This window comes from Scardinius erythrophthalmus, assembly GCF_964197995.2.
Source record: "Scardinius erythrophthalmus genome assembly, chromosome: 6".
NCBI lineage: Eukaryota > Metazoa > Chordata > Actinopteri > Cypriniformes > Leuciscidae > Scardinius > Scardinius erythrophthalmus.
The window spans coordinates 45,721,749-45,744,820 of record NC_138226.1 but is presented as its reverse complement, the minus strand read 5'-3'; positions in this window follow the sequence as shown (position 1 = coordinate 45,744,820).

Here is a 23,072-nt window from a genome sequence, read left to right as displayed (position 1 = left end):
CCAAGCCTTATACGGGGGGGGCACGAGAGGAAACCTTCTCAAAATATGAGGAGCTGGCGGCTGTCCCATGAGGCTGCCCCCTGGCAGCAACCCCATGAGACCTGGACTGACAACTGGGGATAGCTGATTGTCGCTCTGCCTCCTGAAGCCTCTCGACAACGGTTCTTGCCGCGTCGCCAAAGAGGCCAGAAGGTGAAAGGGGAGCATCGAGAAGGAAAGCCCTGTCTTTCTTCCCGATCCACAAGTGAATAAGCCATAAATGTCTCTCCGAGACGACTAGTACTGCCATAGAACGGCCAATAGCACGGGCCGTCTCTTTAATAATACGGAGAGATAAGTCAGATACTCTACGATATTCAGTAATATAGAGTGAGACCTCCCAGTTATCATCCACCTGCTTGAGGAGGTCAGCCAGGTATGCCTGTAATAACCCCATCGTGTGTGGGCATGCACCAGCTCGACCACCGCCATATATGCTTTCCCTAACAAATTCAATGTATGAGATTTGGAGGGAAGTGTCTGAGCTATCAGGGGTGACGCAATGTCGGGGAGAAAATATTTCGCAAAATATTCCTCAACCCGAGCCATCACCTAATAACCATTTTCATTAGATTCCCTAATGGATGAGTAAATATATACATAGGGGAAAATAATTGAGATGAAAATGGATTTTTCCACGATCTTGATACCTCAGTATGGAGATCAGTGAAAAAGGGAAGGCTCTGACACGAAGATTGTGACTGGGTCTGCAGGAAGCGCTCATTCATTTTATTTTTCTTAGTCGCTTCCTGCTTATTATATGGCCATTTAACCCTCTGGGCGCCACGGTCAAGTTTACTCGACAAGATGGTACTCGACAAGATGGGCACTGAATAAAACGGCCGATTTTGTCAAATAGGGTGTCAAATTTCGTTCAACCTCCCCTCCACTAGTTGGCAGACATGTCATACTTCATCCCCGACTCAAAAAAAAGTCATGCTTCTATACAAAATCTTCGAGCTAGAGCGCATTGAATCAGTGCGAACAAAAGCGGAGCTAGTGTGCGAGTGAGCCATTTTATCAGAGCAATATTGTCAACATCAGCGAGTATTTGCATTAGATTATTATTATTATTATTATCTAATGGCATCAATAAAGCTTACCCGCAATGAAGTGTTGTGTCTTCTATTCGCGGACCCTGATTCTGAAGGGGAATAACGTTATCTGCCTTCAGAAAATGACGGTGATTCTGAAAGTGAAAGTATAGCCCTACACCAAGCACAAACGGTGAATCCTTTGCCCAATATAACGTTAGATGGTCCTTTGCCCAATGTCAGTGGTGGGAACAATGTTTCCCGGGGTCGGAGTGTTCATTGCGAAGTTAGCAGGCGTGTTAGTGTTGTGGGGAACGAGGCGGCCGCGGAGATTTTTACCGCGCTAGCCGTGACCGTGTGCCTCTCCGCAATCGCGCCGACAGTACTGTATTGTGGTGGAGACTTTGTCTAATGCCACTGGGTATGTTAGACGAGGTCGAAGTATTCATAGGGCAGTTAGGGGGCAACGTGGAGGCAGGGTGGGGAGTCGCAATGACAATGACAGTAGTCCGAGCTGTGCACATTCGGCGCGCGCGCGAGGCAGATCTGGCCGCGCCCGCGCGCGCTGATGCTCGTAGCAGGAGAAGAGGCGATGTGACACGGGGCAGAGGGGCTATTATGCATAGTCTATCGCAAGACCACACCATGAAACACTACAAGAAATGTCACCTGGATGAATAGTGAGTCATTATCTCTACAGCAAAAGCCCTGCAACAATTGTTTTTGTCTGCCATTTATTACACTGTTGATTTACTATCTATTTCCCTGACCATTTAGTAGTGTACAATATGTGTCCTTGTGATGTGTGCGTCTTTGTCAGCTAAAAAAAAAAAAAAAAAAAAAATAAACATCAACAAAAATCATAAAAATTCTATAATCCAAGATGGCCGCCACCATATGACGTCATAATATGCAAATTAGATGGGAAAATCTAATCCCTACATAAACTTTGGGTCATCCTTAATATTTCTCTAATTTACAGAAAGTCTCTATCTTTTATCACTTTTAAGATATAGCCTTTTGAAATTAAGATGTCAAAATCGAACGTTTTAGGAAAAAACCTCTGGCGCCTAAAGGGTTAACATTTAATTTAACCACTGCCCTGATTACAACCTCCAGCAACTCCTCACTAACGGGAATATGGGGTGGCGAATCCCCCTATCCACGTGATTCAGTGTTAATAGATAATATCTAACTCCTCAGAGCCAGATGAATCAAACGCTGTGTCTTTAACACGGTCGGAAGAAGCCGCAACGCGGGCTTCCGAACCGCGCGCGAGACCAGTGGAGCTGGTTAATAAACACTGAGAAAGGGTCGCAACCGTCTCAGTATCATATGCCAGCCCCACGTGCGAATCACATGCATACAAGCGGCGCGCTGCCTCAACAGACGCGGGACCTGATGCACTGGAAACGTGAGCCTGATCTAATTGATCGAACAAGCTCAAACGGGAGCGGAGCTTTTTCATTGAAAACAGTTTGCACAGACAGCGCCCTCGAGCACCGCCCGTGCATGCTCCACTCCCAGACAAACTACACAAAGCGTGTGTGTGTCATCCTCGCTTAAATAACGTGGGCAAGGGGACGTACACTGCCTGAATAACTTCTCTTTTTTCACCATAAATAATACTCTTTTCACGGGACAAACAACACCAAATAGAACAGACAAGATGACATAGAGCGCTTGCTGAAGACCAGAAGCTAACATTTCCTGGTTCCTGTGACCCTTTTGTAGCTTCCGGATCACCGTCACATGCGACGTCACGGGTGACGTTGCACCAATCAAGATTGGAATAGTTCCATAGTTGACTTCAGACGCTTCATGCCGAAGGCATTCCCCAAAGTATCGAGTATTGATGCAGCGGGAGTTCCCTTTACGAAAGGGAACTGTTATTTACATTTATTTCAGGATTCTTTGATTCAAAAGAAAGCCCATTTATCTGAAATGGAAAGCTTTTGCATTAAACCCGCTCAAAAGTTTGGGGTCAGTAAGAATTTGTATGTAATTTTTTTTTTGGGGGGGGGGGGATATATAAATCAACACATTGATTCATTAAGGGGGAATTCAATTTATCACAAGTCACAAATACATTTATAATGTTACAAAAGATTGCATTTCAGATGCTGTTCTTTTGAACTTTCTTTTCATCAAAGAATCCTGAAATATAAATGTAGGCCTAAATCAGTTTTCAACATTGATAATAGTCATAAATGTTTCTTCAGCATCAAATCCTCATATAATACTGATTTGTGAAGGATCATGTGACAATGAAGACTGGAGTATGATGGGGAAAATTCTGTTTATCACATGAATAAATTACACTTATATATATATATATTAGTGGTGGGCCGTTATCGGCGAGACTCTTATCGCGCGATAAAAAAAATATCGCCGTTAATCTATTCTCCAAGTTGGGTTGGGAGATGGCTCTACTACACAAGCTATGATGACGCAATCTACCCGCGGCCGCGAGGTAAACCCGGCTGCAACGCATATTCGTCGTCATCTTAAGTAAACACGGCTGAAAGTGAAAGCTGCAACATCCATTATTTGGATTTGGTTCGGATTTAAGCCGTCCGACAAACAGCAGCAAACTATCCGAGTGTGTGGGGTAACGGTTCGGTAAGTTAACACACGACTAATCCGTTCTACCACCTCAAATTCAAAACGAAACATGATATCACTGAATACCAGCGCGCGCGTATTATTCTCATTCCAATATATCTTAGTGGTGTAATGTTAACACATAATCTCTGTCTACGCCCGATTTTAAGAATCGTTGTTGTGTTTATTTTTAACTGAAAAGACATCAGTTAGACAATATTATAACTTTAAATTTGGGGTTTCATAAGCTCAAAGCTATAATAAACATTAGACCTACTTAAGATCTCTGCAGCTATAGTGTACTTAAATTTTATTTATCTGCAAAATTATGTTGTATACTTACAGTTTTGCACAATATATGTTCTCAAAACTACATATACCCTTTAAAAAAAAATAGCAGTTGTTTAGCAGGGTCTGTGTAACCTGTTCTGAAATGGTTTTATTATAATATACTGTATATCGTTATCGCAAGAGGCTGAAATGTATATCACAATATAGATTTTAGGCCATATCGCCCATCCCTAATTGATAGCCTATAGTAGTTGATAATAACATAGGCCTTTGTTGCCTACGGACGGTAACAGTACAGAAGTAACCTTTTACAGTCTATGAGTAGAACAGCTTTCTCAAGCAGTTTGTGATGCATTTTGGAAACAGGAGATGAGCCCCTGGTCTAATGCGCCACCTGGCTTGAGAAACCCGATCTTAAAAGACTTAGCCTACTTTTATAGTCATTATTTGTGTAGCACACATATTCTGAATGCCTTCGGCAGAATTCAAATGAGCCATTTTAATCTAGATTAATCTAGATTAATTTCAAAATTAATCTAGATTAATCTAGATTAAAAAAATTAATCTATGCCCACCTCTAATATATATATATTCACGTAGAAAACAGCTGATTTACACTGTAATAATATTTCATAAGAATAGCCTAACTGATTTTTATAATGGTTGTATTTTTAATCAAATATTACACAAACACAAAATTGCGCAGCTCACAGGGCCCTGTCAATAGCATCCCTCAGCACCTGCTTAAAAATTATCTGGCACCGCCCCTGCTGTAAGATCCTGGTTTGTAAATGCAGCTACACAAGCCGCGGTTCAAATGCCGGCCACAAACGCTGCTGTGAAACGAGTCGATTTTCGCACACATCTAGCAATGTCTCCTTTTGAGGTGCTGTGCCATGCTGTTGAAGATTTGCGTTTTTGTGGCTATTTATCTTTGAGGTATTTAGTGCACAACACAAACGTCACACACACAACACAGTAGCCTATTGGCCCTCATTTATCAAAAGTGCGTACACCAAATTTCCAGCGTACACCTGGCGTACACCCAAAACCACGGTGACTTTGAGATTTATCAATATGGACGTTGGCGTACGGCACGCTCAAATCCTATGCCAGCTCAGGAGGTGGTGTACGCACGTTTTGAGTGCGGGAATGCGCAGAAAAACAATTCCTAACACCACAAAACGCACTGACAAACTAAAAGATATGATATATTATGACCCACTGTAAAAAAACAACAACATAGTAATTATAAACTTCAGTGTTTATTTTTGTGCAACATGGACTTCAATGTTTAATTTGTGTGATTTTGCCAAAGCATTTGATTTGTAGGCATATGTATTCCTTAAGTTGCGAGCCTGTGCGCTTTACCTGACGTTTCAAGCCTTGTTTATACTTTCGCCTGGCTCCGCAGCGCGAGTCTCCGCAGACTGCGCGCGCCCCTCCCCAAACGGACGAGGCGTTTATACTCGACGCGCTCGCCGTTGTACTATTCTTTGAAACGATGGTTAGGCCAGGGTTAGGCCCGGCAGATGTGCTGGGTTTAGTAATGACAGGCTTTCAATGACCAAAAAAATAATTCAGACTGACAAAATAATAAAAATGACATTCTTCTTCTTTTAAATAATAATAATAATAATACAAATAATAATAACGACATTCTTCTTCTAAATAACAATAAGCGTCATTAATAATAAAAATCTAGAAATCAATTTTGTTTCTTTCCACTTCCCTGGTTTCGCTTTCTCTTTCTCAAAGAAGTTTCTCTTCTTTGCCGTCTTCCGTGTGTCCATGGCGTAAAATGAGGGCGTGGGGGGAGCGGAGACTTGAATATATAGGGGCGTGTTATTCTAATGACGATCGTTTTCAGCCGTGGCATTTATCAAGGGCAGGTATTGCGTACACCTGTATTTCAAAGGTACGCACAGCTTCATAAATCAGGCGATGAGAGGAGTGTAAGCATAATCTTACGCCAATATATACGCCCGTTTCTACGCAAGAATGATAAATGAGGGCCATTGTGTGTGTGTAATTTGTGTATCACTGAACAAACGGGTTAGTTAGCTAGCTGGATAGCTGACTTGCGTTTTGCGACACCGTGCTAGCCCAGCAAACACAGAACGTTCCGGGAACGTTATTTTTTTTGGGAACCAAACAAGAACGTTCTAGGAACGTTCCCTGTAGGTTATTTTAAAGAGAACGTTCCTGGAACGTTCCCCTAACCTTAAGGGAACCTCTAGGACGGTTCTGGGAATGTTCTGGGAACCTAAAATTGACTAACAAGTATGGTATACGGTGAATTCAGGTTGGTTGATTGTGATATTTTTTCCCCAAGTCATCTCAATGGCAAATATGTGTCCCAGCAACCTGAATTTACCCATACCTTAAGTAAACTCACATTATTTGTATAGCCCTTCCCCTTTTCAGATATGCCTTAGTTTGCGATATTTATACAATATATTTGCAGTGTCATTAACAAATTAATTATAGACAATTCACGTTAAACTCAAGTTCGCGCAAAGGCTTAGGCCTAGGCTATGCGTTTGACGGTGTTTTGAAAAATTTAATTAGGGTAGGCTATACTTTTTAGGTTGTAATGATTTTATTTAATTTTAATGTGTTTAGATTTGATTCTTAATTTATTCCCAGTTAATGCTGCATTGATGAACCCTGACGTCTATGAGTGACATTTTTTAAGTTTATTTAGCCTAGTTATTTTAATAAATTATCATAGTGTGGACAAAACTTAGCCTACCTTCATTTTCCATTTGATCACCCGACTCCAGTAGCTTTGGTTCAGATGTGGTTGAAAGTGTACTGGAAGCCATGGCCCGATGTAATTGGTCCCTCACACCTTTTCTGTTGTATGTCCAAATAAGCCATAGCCAGTGACGGTTTTGGGGGGTATCCTCTCCAAATAAAGCAATGCATAATTGCGACCAAATTGGTGATGCATACTTTTGAGAACTTTTTAGGATTTCAGCTTTTAGTAGCTCTTGCACAATAAGTTCTTTTCCCCCTGCCTGTGCCCAGACATCTTTCCTTTTCTGTCTGTGTCCTTTTTTAAATCTTCCCATGATGACATGCGAATGTTTCTTCTGTCTGGACACTCTTTTATAAGGTTTGTAAACTAAAACACCTGTCTTACAATTCACAAGGACATTGGGGAAATAATCAAGAACAGGTCGTGCCAGATTAGTTAATATTTCAAAAATGTCAAACGATTTCTTCCCATGTGCAGATTATAGAAATGGTTTAGGAGATTACTCTTACATCTATTTAAAATGGACCAAATTGTTGGTATTTTAGGCACTTATATTAAACTCCTCGTCTTCTAAGATATTGATGATTTCACCGATTATTTTTAAATAATCAAACAAAAATGCACACTGCATTTTTTGCGATTACATATGAAAATATACAACATACCGTGAGAATATATATAGATTAGGAATGCATCAGTATTCAGACATGTTCCGAGGCTTGTTGAGCTGCTGCAGTTTATCACTGCATGTCTTTTGCAAGCCAAGGAAGGAAAGCATATATCTCAACATATGAAGATGCACGTCTAAGCTAAGCCTGATCTCGAACCGGTGTCCTTCTTGTTGTTAGTCGACAGTTTTAACCACTGATCCGCAGTGATTACGTTGAACGCCGTGTTATCTCATGTAATATAAATCTTTTAAACATATTTAAGCTGTAGTGTATGATGGTTCACATTTAATTCTGTTGAGCTATATGGTTCAGCAGTATGTATATTGGCGGCCAGTGGGACCTCGAGTATTCAGCACCACGCACCGGGACAGCGACAGTGGCGTATAAAGCAGACCAGTGTTTATAATTAATATAATATAATTTATAATATACTGTGTTTAATAAGCCTAATGATAGTCATTTTTGGGCCCGTTTAGAAATGTAGCAATAACATTTTTTTAATTAGTTTTTGAGTAATCTATTTAAAACCTAAACCCTAAATGGATTCTAAAAAAAATCATTCCAACCACTTTAACAGTTATTTTAATAGATTGGTGCTCAGTGATAAGCTACCCTTGCACGTTCAGCAATGTGGACAGTGACGGTGTAGTAAAACGATCAGTTAATTCATTAATATAGCCTATTAAGACTTGCCGCCATACGGGTGTATTTAGTCTCGTCTATAATCTTATCATTTCATTCTCCAAAATATTTCTTTATTTAAAATTGTATATTTTGAAAAAAAATATAACACTGTTTTAGCTATTTTAATTCTAATGTAAATGGATTGGACGACACTGAATTAATTAGCCTATGTCATAGCTTAAGTAGCCTAGTAAAATGTGTTTAATTTTAGGCCTATGTAATTTTATTTTTCGAGAAATAATTATGAGAGGGCTTATTTTTTCACTTGAGCACCTGCCCCCAAAATGCATGGCCCTCATCCTATGATCATGCAGTTCTCCAGTTAATTTGATTTGACAAATTTAAAGCTTCAGTCTTGCTGAAGAAGAAGGTCGGGAAGAGATTGATAAAGAAGAGACAGAAGTGGGTGGTAGAGTAGTTCAGATGCAGCAGGTTGAGGTAAGGTTTTTTTCTTTCCTTTATTTTTAGAAAGCCTTATGGAACAGTATGTTCAAACAAAAACGGCAAGATATGTTTCATAAATAGTAAAGCTGTTGTGTGGGGGAGATGTTTAAGCATGTAAAATAACAAATGTTGCATGCATATATATATATGTGTGTGTGTGTGTGTGTGTGTGTGTGTGTATCAATATATACATATATGTATGTGTCAATGTGTGTGTGTGTGTGTGTAAGGCTGGAAACGAAAGTTATCACTTTAGTTTTCAAAATAATCGTGATTAAACAAGGACATATTCTCAAAGCCTTTAAAGCAGGCAAAGTAATTTATTAATTTATTTAAATATTATACATAGGCCTGCATGTGAGATAGAGTTGCGAAACTTTGTTGTAACAAATTATGCACTGTTGTGCCGACGACGCCCAACAAGCCTTTCTCAGTTACGCACAGGTGTGTGGGAGTGGGGGGTTTAAATCCTTTCTCCAAGATCAACAGTTACTGTTCCTTCTTATACCCTGAGCAAAGCATTGTTAAACATGAGTGGAATATCAGCACCAAACCCGACCGACAGGAAACCCAACGATGATGCAAATGGCTGGAGATCCAGAGGGGGAGAAGAACATTAACATACAGTATTCTCCTCAATGCGCAATTGTACCTTGATGATACTTTAATATCTCTATTAAGTTCTTCATTTCAGTTTATAAGCTGTCAGATGAGACCACACATGGCATATTTAGCCTATATATTAGAACACAATAGTGAATAAACAGAATGTAGTCGGATGTAGCCCATATGTGAAGCAAATGGTACTGACATGAGTCTGTACAATGGTGCAAACGACTCGGTCTCCCACAGAGCCATACTGTGCCTGGAGTGTCCCAACAGTCCTCAATCAGCATATATGAAATCCTCGCATATTAGCATGATGATGAAGGCCATTGTGCCACGTTTAATTCACATACATTTAAAAGGCTTTTAGAAGTACTAGGGCACTAAATATTTCGGCCCATATTTGCTCAGCCTACACTATGTAACAAAAACTCTCTCTCTCCCATTTTCCTTCCCCCTCCCTCTTTTTCTCTCTCCCCTCTCTCTCCCCCATCTCTCTGTCCCTATCCTCTCTCTGATATATATATATATATATATATATATATCTATATCACACACAAGTAGAGTTTAAAAGGTTCTATCTATCTGTCTCAACTCAATACACTCAGTTTTCAGTTATTTTACTCGTCTCATCTATGAAGGACATGTAGCCTATGCGTTTTTTTTTTTTGTCTCAACATCTTTAGTAACGTTTCTGTGCCGTGTGTAATACAGATATTCAATTTTGAATGTTGAAACATATCATGAATTTGATGACGTCACCGCCACCCATAGAGAGCAATGTTTTTTTCCGGACTTGAAAGACATCGACACTAAAAGAAAACAGAGTTGAAGAAGATAGTTATACATGGAGGTAATAATAATAATCTCATATGAAATATTTTGCTCACACCGTAAGGAAGTTATTGAGAGCATAGCTTCGAATGTGCGAATATGAAACCAACTTTACTGAGGTCGTGAATGCTGGCACTCGTAACTCAGCCGAGTATAGACACAAGAGTGATCCTAAAATATCACATCCTAGATCTTTAGCACCACCTTTCATTGTAGCGTGGCCACATAAGGGGAAGTATATTTATAGTAGATCGACCTTTGAGTGATTGGTTGATCATTTTGTTTTATATGCTTTCTCTTTTGTCTGTATTGTCTCCCTAACCTGTATGTGTTGTTGGTCTGGATCTCCCGTCTCGCGAGATGCGTTCCGAGCGAGACGGGTTGTCACGTGATTTCACGTCACCCAAACAGGAACTGAGAGGGTGTTTTTATATATATAGGACCGGCAAACCGGCGATCGGGAGCGCGCTCATTCATTCTCGATACGGACACGGTCGTATGTGGATTACCTGTCTTTTTTTGCCTGGCTGTTTTTGGAGCTTGGACTGCCGATCCTTTGTGGAGTATATCCTTTCTTTGGAGTGTGGATTACTCATCCGGGGAACTTTAAACAGCTGGAGACACACAGATTCTGCTCACGGATTCACCATCCTTGCCGGTGAGGCTGATCTGACTTTGTACATAGTACACGCTGGACTGAGAGACTTCCACACACACACACACACACACGCACACACGCACCTTTATTCACGAGTGTGCAATTGGTTTACTGGGTTTATACTGTTGTCTTATAAATACACTTTGGTTTTTTTTTGCTATTCTATTTGTCTTATTTTGTGTTTATTACTCCTCCATTCTTTTTGATTTATTCCTACTGGACGACGGTTCTCCTTTTATAGTGTAAACTCCTCTTAGTTGCTTAGGGGAGTGTTACATATTGGTGGCCCGTACGGGGACCGTTCTGTTTCTTTTTGGATGTTTTTTTTTAGTAAAAGTCTGTAAATATGGAGGAGGAGACAAATGTAAACGTTGAAAATACCACACCGGCTGCTTTTGACACTGATAACCCTGACCATAACGTACATGAAGAAAATAAATCTAGAGAGACACCCAATGCAGATTTTACTGCAGGCCCATTTGTCACTAGACGCAATCCAACTGGTGAAATAACGTCTATGCTTAGCTCATTGTATATTTCTAATGAGGATGAGGATGATGATGATGAGGATGATGATAGTTGTGTAGTGAATGGAAATGTGGTACAAACGATGCAAACAGAGATTGATAAACTCAAAGTGGATTTATTGGCTCTTAGTTCAAAAGTTACATCAGTTGAACAGGAATATAAGCACTCGGCTGACAGTTCACTTAATAGGGAAACTAGTTTCCGGGAGGCAGTGGACAATGGCTTAGCAGAGTTGGAGGATTATTTCCGTCGCTCCCTGGAAAAGTTGGAGAGATCTGTGGCTGATTGTTTCCTGAGAAGAGATGAAAGATGGGAAAATAAGTTGAAAAAATTACGTTTCACCAGTACCCCTTCTCTCTCTAGATTACCGCCATATACACCAACTACCTCCATTTCATCCATTCACGATCATAGGACTCCGATACCAGCAACTAGAGTGAAATTCCCTCCAACTAAGACTGTCAATGCTACTTATGATGTCGCTCATGTATCTTCTCCTCTTACTGATGTGCTTACCCCTCCTGTTGTTTCAAGTTCTTCGTCCTTCTACGGGCGGCCCCCGATTCGGTTGGAGTTTCCCACCTTTGGGGACTCCTGTGAGACGTCGGATGTGCTCAACTTCATCGAAAAGTGCAAAAACTTTCTGGATATCAGGCCACTTCCCAGTGTGGAGCTTGTGGGCACCCTGAGCACGGTTCTGAAAGGACCGGCTCTGAGCTGGTGGAAGGCAGAGAAGAGCAAGGTAACGGATTGGCAATCTTTCAAAGAGGCTTTTATGTGTGCGTTTCTTCCAGAGGATTACCTCACGGAAGTGGAAGATAAGCTGAGGTCTCTGGTTCAGCAGCCCCGTCAACGTCTGAGAGATTTTGCCTATGATTACCGAGCACTTTGCCTCAAGTGGAAGCCTGATATCACGGAGGAAGAGATGGTGAGCCGCATCCTTAATAACATCAACCCCAGAGTCGCGGGCTGTCTAAGAGGGACGGTGAGGACGGTGGAACAGCTGGTGAAGGTGGGCTCTATGGTAGAGAAGGATTGTATGGGGGCGAAAGATTACTGGCAGAAAGTGGACAGTCTGAATGGTAAAGAAAAGGCCAATAAAAAACCACCTGAACGTCATTTTCCCAAAAACTTGGCAGGACTCTCTGTTGCTCAACCCCATTCACTAAATTCTCTTCTCCTGGTGCCTGTAATAGTAAAAGGTAAAGAGGTGAAGGCAGTGGTGGATACAGGGAGTACGTACACACTGATGCAGGAAAACCTTTGGAGACAGCTAGGAGGTAAGACAACATCTGACACTCCAGGTTCCCCTCAGCGCTTCATCATGGCAGATGGAAAGGTGCACCAAGCTATGAACCAGAAAACCATCTGCTATAAATGGCATGATAAGGTAAGCAGAGTGGAGACATATATAATGAAGGATGATCACCTGGCGTTTTCCATTATAGCTGGCTTGGATTTCCTGAGGGCAGCTGAGGCCATTGTGGATGTCGGCCAAAGTAGATATGTCCTGAAAATGGGCAAAGGATATATATATTATCCCTTCTTATCTGCCCTGATGAATACAGATCTGTCTACAATCCCGATGGGTGAAAGAAGATCCCATACTGCTAGTGTGAGTCTTTACTATGCCTTACCTCCCACCTGGGAAACACAACTCGCTACCCTGGAAACTGAGGTTGCTCCGGGCTGGGATTCCGACAATCCGAAGGAGTTGCTGAAGCTGATGGATACCTGGCCTCGCACCACATCTAATGTCCTGGGCAAAACATCAGTAGAACATCACAAAATCATCCTATTGGATGAAATGCCGATTAAGTCTAGAGCATATAGGGTCTCACCTTTCAAGAAGAAGATCATTGATGACCAGGTTGACCAAATGCTAAAAGACCACATCATTGAACCATCCTGCTCTCCATGGTCATCACCAGTAGTCCTGGTCCCCAAACCTGATGGATCCTATAGGTTCTGTGTGGACTATAGGAGGCTCAACAGCAAGACCATACCTGATGCTTATCCAATGCCGCTTATTCATGACATCCTGGAATCACTGGACGGCGCCACTTGGTTCAGCACATTGGATCTGCAGTCAGGATATTGGCAGGTGGATATGGAGGAAAGGAGCAAAGAAAAGACAGCCTTCATCACCAACCAGGGACTATTCCAATTCCGAGCCATGCCATATGGGCTCAGGAATGCCGCTGCCACATTCCAGAGGCTTATGGAGAAGGTTCTGGCAGAATTGAGAGGAAAATTCTGTTTCGTATACATAGATGACATTATTATCTATTCACGATCCTTAGAGGAACACACCAAACACTTGAACTCCATAATGCAACGACTGGAACAGGCATCTCTTACCCTTAACATGAAGAAGTGTCACTTCTTTAAAAGACAGTTAAAGTTCCTGGGGCACATTGTCTCAGTGAAAGGAGTGGAGGTTAATAGGGAAAAAACTCTTGCTGTTGCCCAATATCCTCTTCCCAAAGACCTCAAAGCTCTCCAACGCTTTCTGGGATTAGCAGGGTGGTACCACAAATTCATTCCCCATTTTGCTGACATCACTGCCCCTTTGAATCACCTAAAGAAGAAGGGAGTAAAATGGGACTGGACTTCTGAGTGTCAAACAAGCTTTAATACCATCAAACAAGTGCTACAAGACCCTCTGGTATTGATGCAGCCTGACCTCAACCAATCTTTTCAGGTGCATACGGATGCCAGTGATGTAGGTTTAGGAGCCATTCTCACTCAACACACGCCTGAAGGGGAAAGAGTAATAGCTTATGCTTCTAGGACCTTAAGAGGAGCAGAATTAAATTACTCTACCTCTGAAAAAGAGTGTTTGGCGGTGGTCTGGGCAGTGGAAAAATGGAGGCATTACCTTGAAGGGAGTCAGTTTGACATTTACAGCGATCATGCTGCTTTAACATGGGCTTTCAATAGTCCCAAAACTTCCTCACGACTAACCCGATGGACTCTTAGGTTGCAGCAATTCAACTTCCAAGTACACCATAGGAAAGGATGTCTCAACCTAGGTCCAGATGCCTTGTCTAGAGTCAGTGAACCTGAGGAAAGAGAAGAGGCTCATTGTATGACCATAACAACGACGAGGTGCTCATCAGACATACCACACACACTAGCAGAAATTTCACTAGCACAAAGTACTGACAGCACTGTTGCTCACCTGAAGTCAGACCCCAAAGTCAGAAAGGTACAAGACCAACAGATTACCTTCGAGGTCCAACAGGGGGTGTTGTATCGTCGGGTACCGGTAAAGAACAACGGAGACAAATTCCAATTGGTTGTTCCTCAGGTATTTATTCCGGGCTTTCTACACTACTTTCATGACAACCCACTAGGAGGACATCTGGGTCGACTAAAAACGCTATTGAGACTCTTGGAGGTGGCTTGGTGGCCGACTGTCCGCAAAGAAGTCTGGCAGTACGTCAAGGAATGCAATATCTGTCAAAAGTATAAACATGACAACACTAAACCCAGTGGCTTTTTACAGCATACCCAAGTGACTGAACCAGGGCATACATTGGGCATGGATTTGATGGGACCCTTCCCCAGCAGTAAGAAACAGCACACATACCTCCTAGTGATTGTAGATTACTACACCAAATGGGTAGAGATGTTCCCCCTTAGGGATAGCAAGACACAGAAGATTGTTAAAATTCTAAGGGAAGAGGTTTTTACTCGTTGGGGGGTTCCCAAATACCTGATATCAGACAGGGGAGCACAATTCACCTCCCACATACTGGCTGAGTTATGCAAGACCTGGGGGAGTATCCAAAAGCTCACCACCAGTTATCACCCTCAGACAAACCTGACAGAGAGGATAAACCGGACATTAAAAACTATGATTGCATCATATGTGGGACAATACCATCAAGCCTGGGACCAGTGGTTACCTGAGTTAAGATTTGCTATTAATACTGCACACCAAGAAACCACCGGTAGAACACCAGCAGAGTTGATGCTTGGCAGACAGCTTCTCGGACCGCTGGAGAGGTTAATCCTCAAACCCCCCACACCAGACCAATCCTCGTACAATCTACTGGAACGACAAAACATCATTGCAGAGGAAGTGAAGCAAAGAGTGGGTGTGCAGCAAGCCAGACAAGCTAGATATTACAATTCCCGTCGGAAAGATGCGCAGTTTCAGCCGGGCGATCTAGTCTGGATAAAAACTCATCCTCTCTCTTCTGCCTCTAATAAATTCTCTGCTAAGCTAGCGCCCAAGTGGGAGGGACCAGCTGAAATAATGAAAAAAAATGGGGCCAATAAATTACACAGTTCGTTGGGGTGACCCACCTAAGACAGACATTGTAAATGTGGTTAACCTGAAGCGCTGGTTCGGACGTTCTCCTCCGATGCCGATGGCTGGGGGGGGGGATCTATGTAGCGTGGCCACATAAGGGGAAGTATATTTATAGTAGATCGACCTTTGAGTGATTGGTTGATCATTTTGTTTTATATGCTTTCTCTTTTGTCTGTATTGTCTCCCTAACCTGTATGTGTTGTTGGTCTGGATCTCCCGTCTCGCGAGATGCGTTCCGAGCGAGACGGGTTGTCACGTGATTTCACGTCACCCAAACAGGAACTGAGAGGGTGTTTTTAAATATATAGGACCGGCAAACCGGCGATCGGGAGCGCGCTCATTCATTCTCGATACGGACACGGTCGTATGTGGATTACCTGTCTTTTTTTGCCTGGCTGTTTTTGGAGCTTGGACTGCCGATCCTTTGTGGAGTATATCCTTTCTTTGGAGTGTGGATTACTCATCCGGGGAACTTTAAACAGCTGGAGACACACAGATTCTGCTCACGGATTCACCATCCTTGCCGGTGAGGCTGATCTGACTTTGTACATAGTACACGCTGGACTGAGAGACTTCCACACACACACACACACACACGCACACACGCACCTTTATTCACGAGTGTGCAATTGGTTTACTGGGTTTATACTGTTGTCTTATAAATACACTTTGTTTTTTTTTTGCTATTCTATTTGTCTTATTTTGTGTTTATTACTCCTCCATTCTTTTTGATTTATTCCTACTGGACGACGGTTCTCCTTTTATAGTGTAAACTCCTCTTAGTTGCTTAGGGGAGTGTTACATCATATAAATCGTAAATGAACTTGACCATACACTAACATTAATAGGTAGCCAAACCCAAACACAGAGTTGCACGCACACCGTGTTCTCAGATCAACAGGTTATCAGCACATGAATAATCCTAAAACACATATGTTAGTATATTATACTAACATATCTCCAATTATGATTTACTCCTATGAATAAAAAAAATTGTTTACTCACACTGAATTGTCGGGCACAGCATTAACACACAAGCAGTTTCACTGATGCCCACGAGACAGCCGGCCCTATCACATCACCTGCCCACTTAAAGGCATAGCATACTCGTTCTGGTCACACAATTAAGAATAGTTTGAAAACAGTTTTCATTTTTATATCTATCTGAATTTTTAGACAAAACAGGTTATATAAGTGTTATGTTTAAATCCTGGTAAGCATGAGGACAAGGACGTTATCAATTCTTAAAGATTGATTCAAATCCACAAGCAAGCCAACAGTGCCAGGCGTTACATAATACGTAGCAGGTGCATCATCTTCCATTCTTACTCTACACCTTTTATAGGTAACAACATGTGGACTACAGTGCCTTCTCCTGACAAGTACACAAACACAACAATATTACATTTTGAGTGCTTTTATTTTGGAGTTCAGCATCAGACAGTTCTGACGTTGTTTGGGTGATTTCTACCATCATTGTACTTTCATTCTGAAGTGAAATTGATGTGTTTTATATAGCTTTTATTTTGCTTTTCATGAACAAAAGAGCAAAGAAATAGACACATTATCTCATATATACATCCACATATACACAAGGCACACATAAGAGAATGAGCCAAAACAATATTGTTATAGAATTTAGCGGGGAATATTACATCAGCTTCAAGCTCACCGCTTACTAAACCATAATCTGAAAAAAATAAAAAAATAAATCACTGACAGAAGCACAGCTGTAGTATTAAAGGTGGTATCAGTGATTTCAGGCCCAAAAATATTTTTATCACATTCATCTAATCTTTCCTAACGATCCGCTAGCTGCCCGACCCATAAGCAGGCCGTCAAAAAAACGCGTCTCTGTAGGCAGCCTAGGCTCTGAGATCTGCACACAAAAACAAATGGTTTAGCCAAACACTCAAAACCAAAACAAATAGTGTTCCAACCAATCACCGACAGGGGGAGGGTGTTGTGAGGTTTTGAGCCAGCTTTTTCTTCAGCTCTGACTTTGCGTGCAGCCGTGCATGATCACAAAACCTCACAACACCCTCCCCCCGTCGGTGATTGGTTGGAACACTATTTGTTTTGGTTTTGATTGTTTGGCTAAACCATTTGTTTTTGTGTGCAGATCTCAGAGCCTAGGCTGCCTACAGAGACGCGTTTTTTTGACAGCATGCTAATGGGGCGGGCAGCTAGCGGATCGTTAGGAAAAAAAAATATATATATTTTTGGGCCTGAAATCTGTAGCCACAACGACATCTGTTTCTAGTTAAGTGTACCATGTTGATCGAAAACACATCGTTTTTGTTCTGCTGGTTAATGTTTACCACGACTTAATGAAATAAACGAACAGGTCTATATTGTTTCTCAAGCTGTCACGGGGTACTACGACAATTCCCTTACTATGTCTATCATTGGTTCTTTGTGTACTGAAGGCAAATTTAAAAGACTGACTCCTTTCAGTTTCAGTTCTCCAGGACCATAGCAGCATCAATTCTAAAACACCTCAGGCTGGTCCACAGAACTGCCATTGTCTTTGCTGAATGCCATCTTCCAATCGAACACCCCCCCCCATGCCTTGGGATCACGTGACAAGCCATAGAGACACACACACCACACACACACATGGAACTTTCCATGAAACTCTTCAGAGTAAACTCTTTAAATGTTGATATGTATTCCTATGTTCCTCAAAGTGTTCTAATCCTCGTCGCGAGACGAAGGAGATTTTTGGTAAGGGACTGTGATAAACGTTATGGTTCCATGCATTTTAATTCCCCGAGCATAATATCATATTTTGCCCCCTCGTGATTCCACACGTGGGCCGAGCTGCATTAACACACATAGGCAAGAGAGCAAAAGTTCAGCGGCAGCATGAACTCTCAGTCCTGGTCACACACACACGCACACACACACAGAAACCCACATGGATCCTACCACGCGTGATCGAAATCATTTGGTACAATGTTTAAATGTATTTTCTTGATGTGTGCATGATCCCTTGTCCCAAATACTATGCCTATATAACTTTATTGGTTTGTAATCAATGTGATGTGACTATAATCGTGTATCTGTGTGTAATTATGTCATAGCAGTGCCATTCATGGTATCGTCTTGTTCCAGATATCCCAACGGTCTCGAATGTTTAACGCCACATATCAGAGGATGAATTGTTTTATTAATACCAGTGATATTAATGTTACGAACGAATCTATCGTTCCAATTTCTAAGAGGAAGGGGGGTATAGATCTCGAAACGTCAGGAGGTGTGCCCGATCCGTTGTTAAAGACGGTTGGCCCACGTCCGTGAGAGGGCGTGAGTTTTGGCCCCTTCAAAATATCATGCTTCCCTTCTCTCTTGGTGCTTTGCTTTTACTTTTGCTCCTACTCTCCTCTCCTCCCCTGGCAACGCTTCTCCAGGACCCTCGGGAAAGGCTTTGGACCTTCTCCTCTGACCAACACATGGTCGAGTAGCTGCCTTGTCTTTGCAACCAAGATTTCCGACCTCTCCCATCCCGGGAGACGAACTTTCTCTGTAATAGTACATTTCAGTGAGCCTTTTCAAGCTTCGCGCGACACCGGAAGACGCAGCAGAACAGGACACGCGCACGCGCGCGCTCCCTCTTCTTCAGCCTGACCAGAAAGAGCACAGAAACTTGCAAGTAAAGCTACATTGTCTGATAAAAGCTGTTTTTCCCGGTATCTCGTAACTTTAGGTTTATGTATGTAACAATTACTAGCTTTCCATTTTCTTTCTTTCTTTCTTTCATGTCATTTTATTCTTATCACGTATGTTATTATTGTTTAAATGTTTGTTGTGTTTATTGTTTGCATTTTTACGTACGTTTCTATTCGTAGCTCATATAATCTAGTTAAGTTACACTTATTAAAATCCATTTATACTTTTCACTGTCTCTGTGTTTCAAAAACCCACCATTCTAAAGTCACTGAAATAAAAGGTCTTAAGCTACAAGCTCGATATTAGACTACATTCCGTAGTTTTAATTAATAAACTCATAAAGTTTACTGTTCGTGGCCAGAACCTAAACTTTATTGGAGTTTGTTCTTGACTGTGATGATCTTACAGTCTTCGCTGGACGAATAACTGATGATTAGACCAGTCATAGAACGAGGTAATCTCGATAATTGATCAAATAAATGTACATGCGACTTTTCCCTATATCCTTGAGCTAATTCAAATTAACCCAGAGTCGTATTCGTTACATGTTCGGGATGGAATTCGTTGAACAACAAATAGGCACAATGGATGGCAGGTGGATCATGATGGACAACTAGCAGGTGGTTGTTAGGCTGATGACTCAGCTCAAGTGAGGTTGAGGGGTCCCCCCCCGTCAGACACGGCTTTGTGAGCTTGGCTGTGGATGCTCACGTCTCGTTGAGTCTGGTACTGGTGATGTCCGATTGTGGCTGCTTTCTCGCGAACCACCACAGCATCCTGTTAGAGGAAAAAGGGAGAGAGAGAGAAAGGGAGGAATAATTTTCAGCGATGGATGTCCTTGGTTGTCTAGGACCGTCTTGTTGCTTCGCTGAGGTTGGTATGCCACGTGCTTCGATGTGCCATGCGTGGCTTTCGTGCTGCGGTGTTCAGCACATGGGCACCCTTGGCATAGGAAAGGTCTGTTCATCAGAGGTCCGCATGACCTTTCTTTGTACACAGCTGAGGTGTCGTAAGCGGCTCTGAGGCGTGCAGTGTAGTTGGTAAAGTTTGTTCGTGCTGTGTAATCACTGCAATCGTGATGGTGGTATGTATGTGGCGCAGACATCAGTCTGGTTACTCACTGCAGGTCAGAGATGACCTCGAAGCAGTAGGGGTCAGTGTTCGTTTTCTGTGTCGGTGTCAGACGTGGCTGCACTGTCTTCATCTGTTGTGTAAGACGACTCAGGCTCATCAGGGTTCTGGAGAGAGTGGCTACAGGTTTGACGGTCAGGGCTTGGAGTTCTGGACGGCGGGTGATGCTGGTTCCAGAATCTTTCGGAGCGCTGGGTCCGACGCTTTGGACGAGTACCGTCACAGTCGTGCTGCCACCTGCTGTCTGGCTCGGAGCAGTGTTCAGAGACGGAGTAGATTGTGTGTGTTTTTACAGTCTTTTCATCTATAGCCCTTTGCTTGGTGTAAGCCTTGTGGACTAAGTCTCTGAGTTTTCGAGTGGACATTGTTCGTGGGCAGACAAGCACGTCAAGATGTCCACTCACGCTGCTATGTAGATTTCGCAGAAACAATGTTCTGAAATTCACATCCTCTTCCATACCTGGGGAGTTGGTTGCTCCGAAGAACGTTTGTCGGAGTCGGTCATACTAGGAGTGTGGGGGCTCAAGTCGGCCCTGCTTTACGTCAAAGGCCGCGATAAACCCTTGGTCTGCCTCTGGATCAGAGAATTCGCGGATCAAAGCTTGTCGCAGTTGCTTGTAATCTGCTTTGACCGCCTGTGGTTGGCGGTCCAGAAAACTACGCACATCTCTACTTGCGGTGATTCGTAACAGGTAGAATTTGTCCCAAGCTGTCAGGTTGGCGACAGTTTGCAGGTGAAAGTCAATGTCTTGAAGGTACGAATTGACACTGTGGTCTCCGGCAAACGTAGGGATGTTGCGGGCTAGTTTATCAAGGCTTTTGGGAGGAGAGCTGTTGCTGGGGGCCCAATCCGTCTGGAGAGGATTCTGACCCTTTACAGCTCCGCCCCCCTCAGCTTTTGGTGTTTGGCTGACCGGGAGAAACTCTGTGACGTGTGTTTCTCCGTTCCAGACACTCTGCAGTCTGTAAGCATGTTTTAGTTCTGCATGAACAGTGTCAAGTTCATCTTGGAGCTCGTGTCTCTGCTGAGTGAGCTGATGGATTTTAGTCTCTGCTCTCTCAAGGAGAGCTTCAGCCTGTTGGAGCCTTTCGTTGAGTTCCTTCCGGGTGAGTTCCTCCGACTGCTGCCTTTGTTCTGTGTGCTGATGAAGATCATCTAGGGCATTTTGAAGTCTTTCAACTTCCTGTTGCAGCGTCGTGTCCGTCTCGTCCTCTTCCTCGGTCAGGAAGAGTAGCTGGTCTAGACGGTTCTGTGTGTGTGCTCGGTCCTCCAGGTCTTCTGTGGAACTGGGTGAGCTCGACATCTCTGCTTACTGTGGTGAGAGAAGCACAGCACACAAAAAAGAGACAAAATGCAAGTTTGTTTTAGGGTCAAATGAGCTATACTCGTACGGCTAGGCCGTCTATGAGAATTTCGGGGCTAACTGATGCCGACAGTTAGCGGAGCCAATTTTGTGGGTATGGATAAACCCACAATAGAGATTTTGACAGGCGGTAGCCTGGGGGTCGTCTAATGACGCCGGCTCTGATCGTTACTCTATTCGCTTTCCTGGGGTCTCTCTTAGGTTCTGTCTGTGAGTGAAATGAGAGAAACAAATCACAACAGAATTGGAGAAAGGCAAAGTTAGAGGTAGGGAAGAAAAGGGAAACACAACACAAGGAAGTGAATTGGTCTGCAATGAAATGTCACAAACAATAACACGGGGAGTGTTATAAAATAAAAATAAAGAGGCCTAAGCCTATAAACACTGACTGAGTCCTGCCAATAGATACACAATAAGGGATTACGAGGTTAGACTCAATGTAAATTAAGGCTTTCTGGTTTCATCAAATTGAGTAACTATGTATGCAGGAGTCAGAGGTAAAGGCTTTACAAAGAAAAAAAAAATAAAATAAAAATAAAATAGTGATACAACAAAAAGGGAAATTATGATAACTGATAGTGATTTATCAGAATAACCTACCCCCCCTTGGAGAGACTGGAGAAGAAAAAAAAAATTATCAATGAAATAAATTTTGAATAAACAACACAGGCTTGAGACGCAGGCAGAGGGATAGGCCCCGGCAGTGGGTTTGTGCCACAAAGGTGAGGGGCGTATGTCCTCTCAGTGGTCTACCTGGTTGAGTAAACAAAATTTTAAATTCAAATTCAAACTAGTTTAGATTGAAATTCAACTAAGCATGCAAGGAGATGTCCAAAGTAATAATAATAAGGAAGGAAAGAAAATTAGAATGATACAGTGATGTATCAATACTAAAATAATTAAAACTGAAATTCAGAATGACTTCCTATAATCCTTACAATAACACTGAAGTTATTAGTATTGCTTATAAAAATAATCAAACGAAGAGGGTAGCAATGAGACACCAATGCAGACTGAGACTGTCTAAGCTTTAACTCAAAAAGTTTTTTAGAACTTCACTTAAAGTGTGACAGTCAAAAACAGAAAAGGGAATTGTCTAACTCCAAATAATATCAGCATAAGCTAAGCTTGAATGCAGTTAAGTGTTTGAGAGAGAAAATGAATGCAGAGAGAAAAAGAAATTGAAAGCAGGTATTATCTTAGAACGCCACGAGATGGCGTAGTTGCGCTCGTGCAGGCTGACGTCAGGGGGAAGCGACGCTTACGCAGGATGACGTCGGTGTAGGGCGCGTGATTTGACAACCTGCCACACACCTAGAGGCTGCCCTCTAGTGTCGGTGACGTGATTCAGCAATTTAGACAGCAGATTTTTTTATCTGTGGAAATCACGAGTATTTCGCGCTCTGTGGCATGCGGAAAATGCG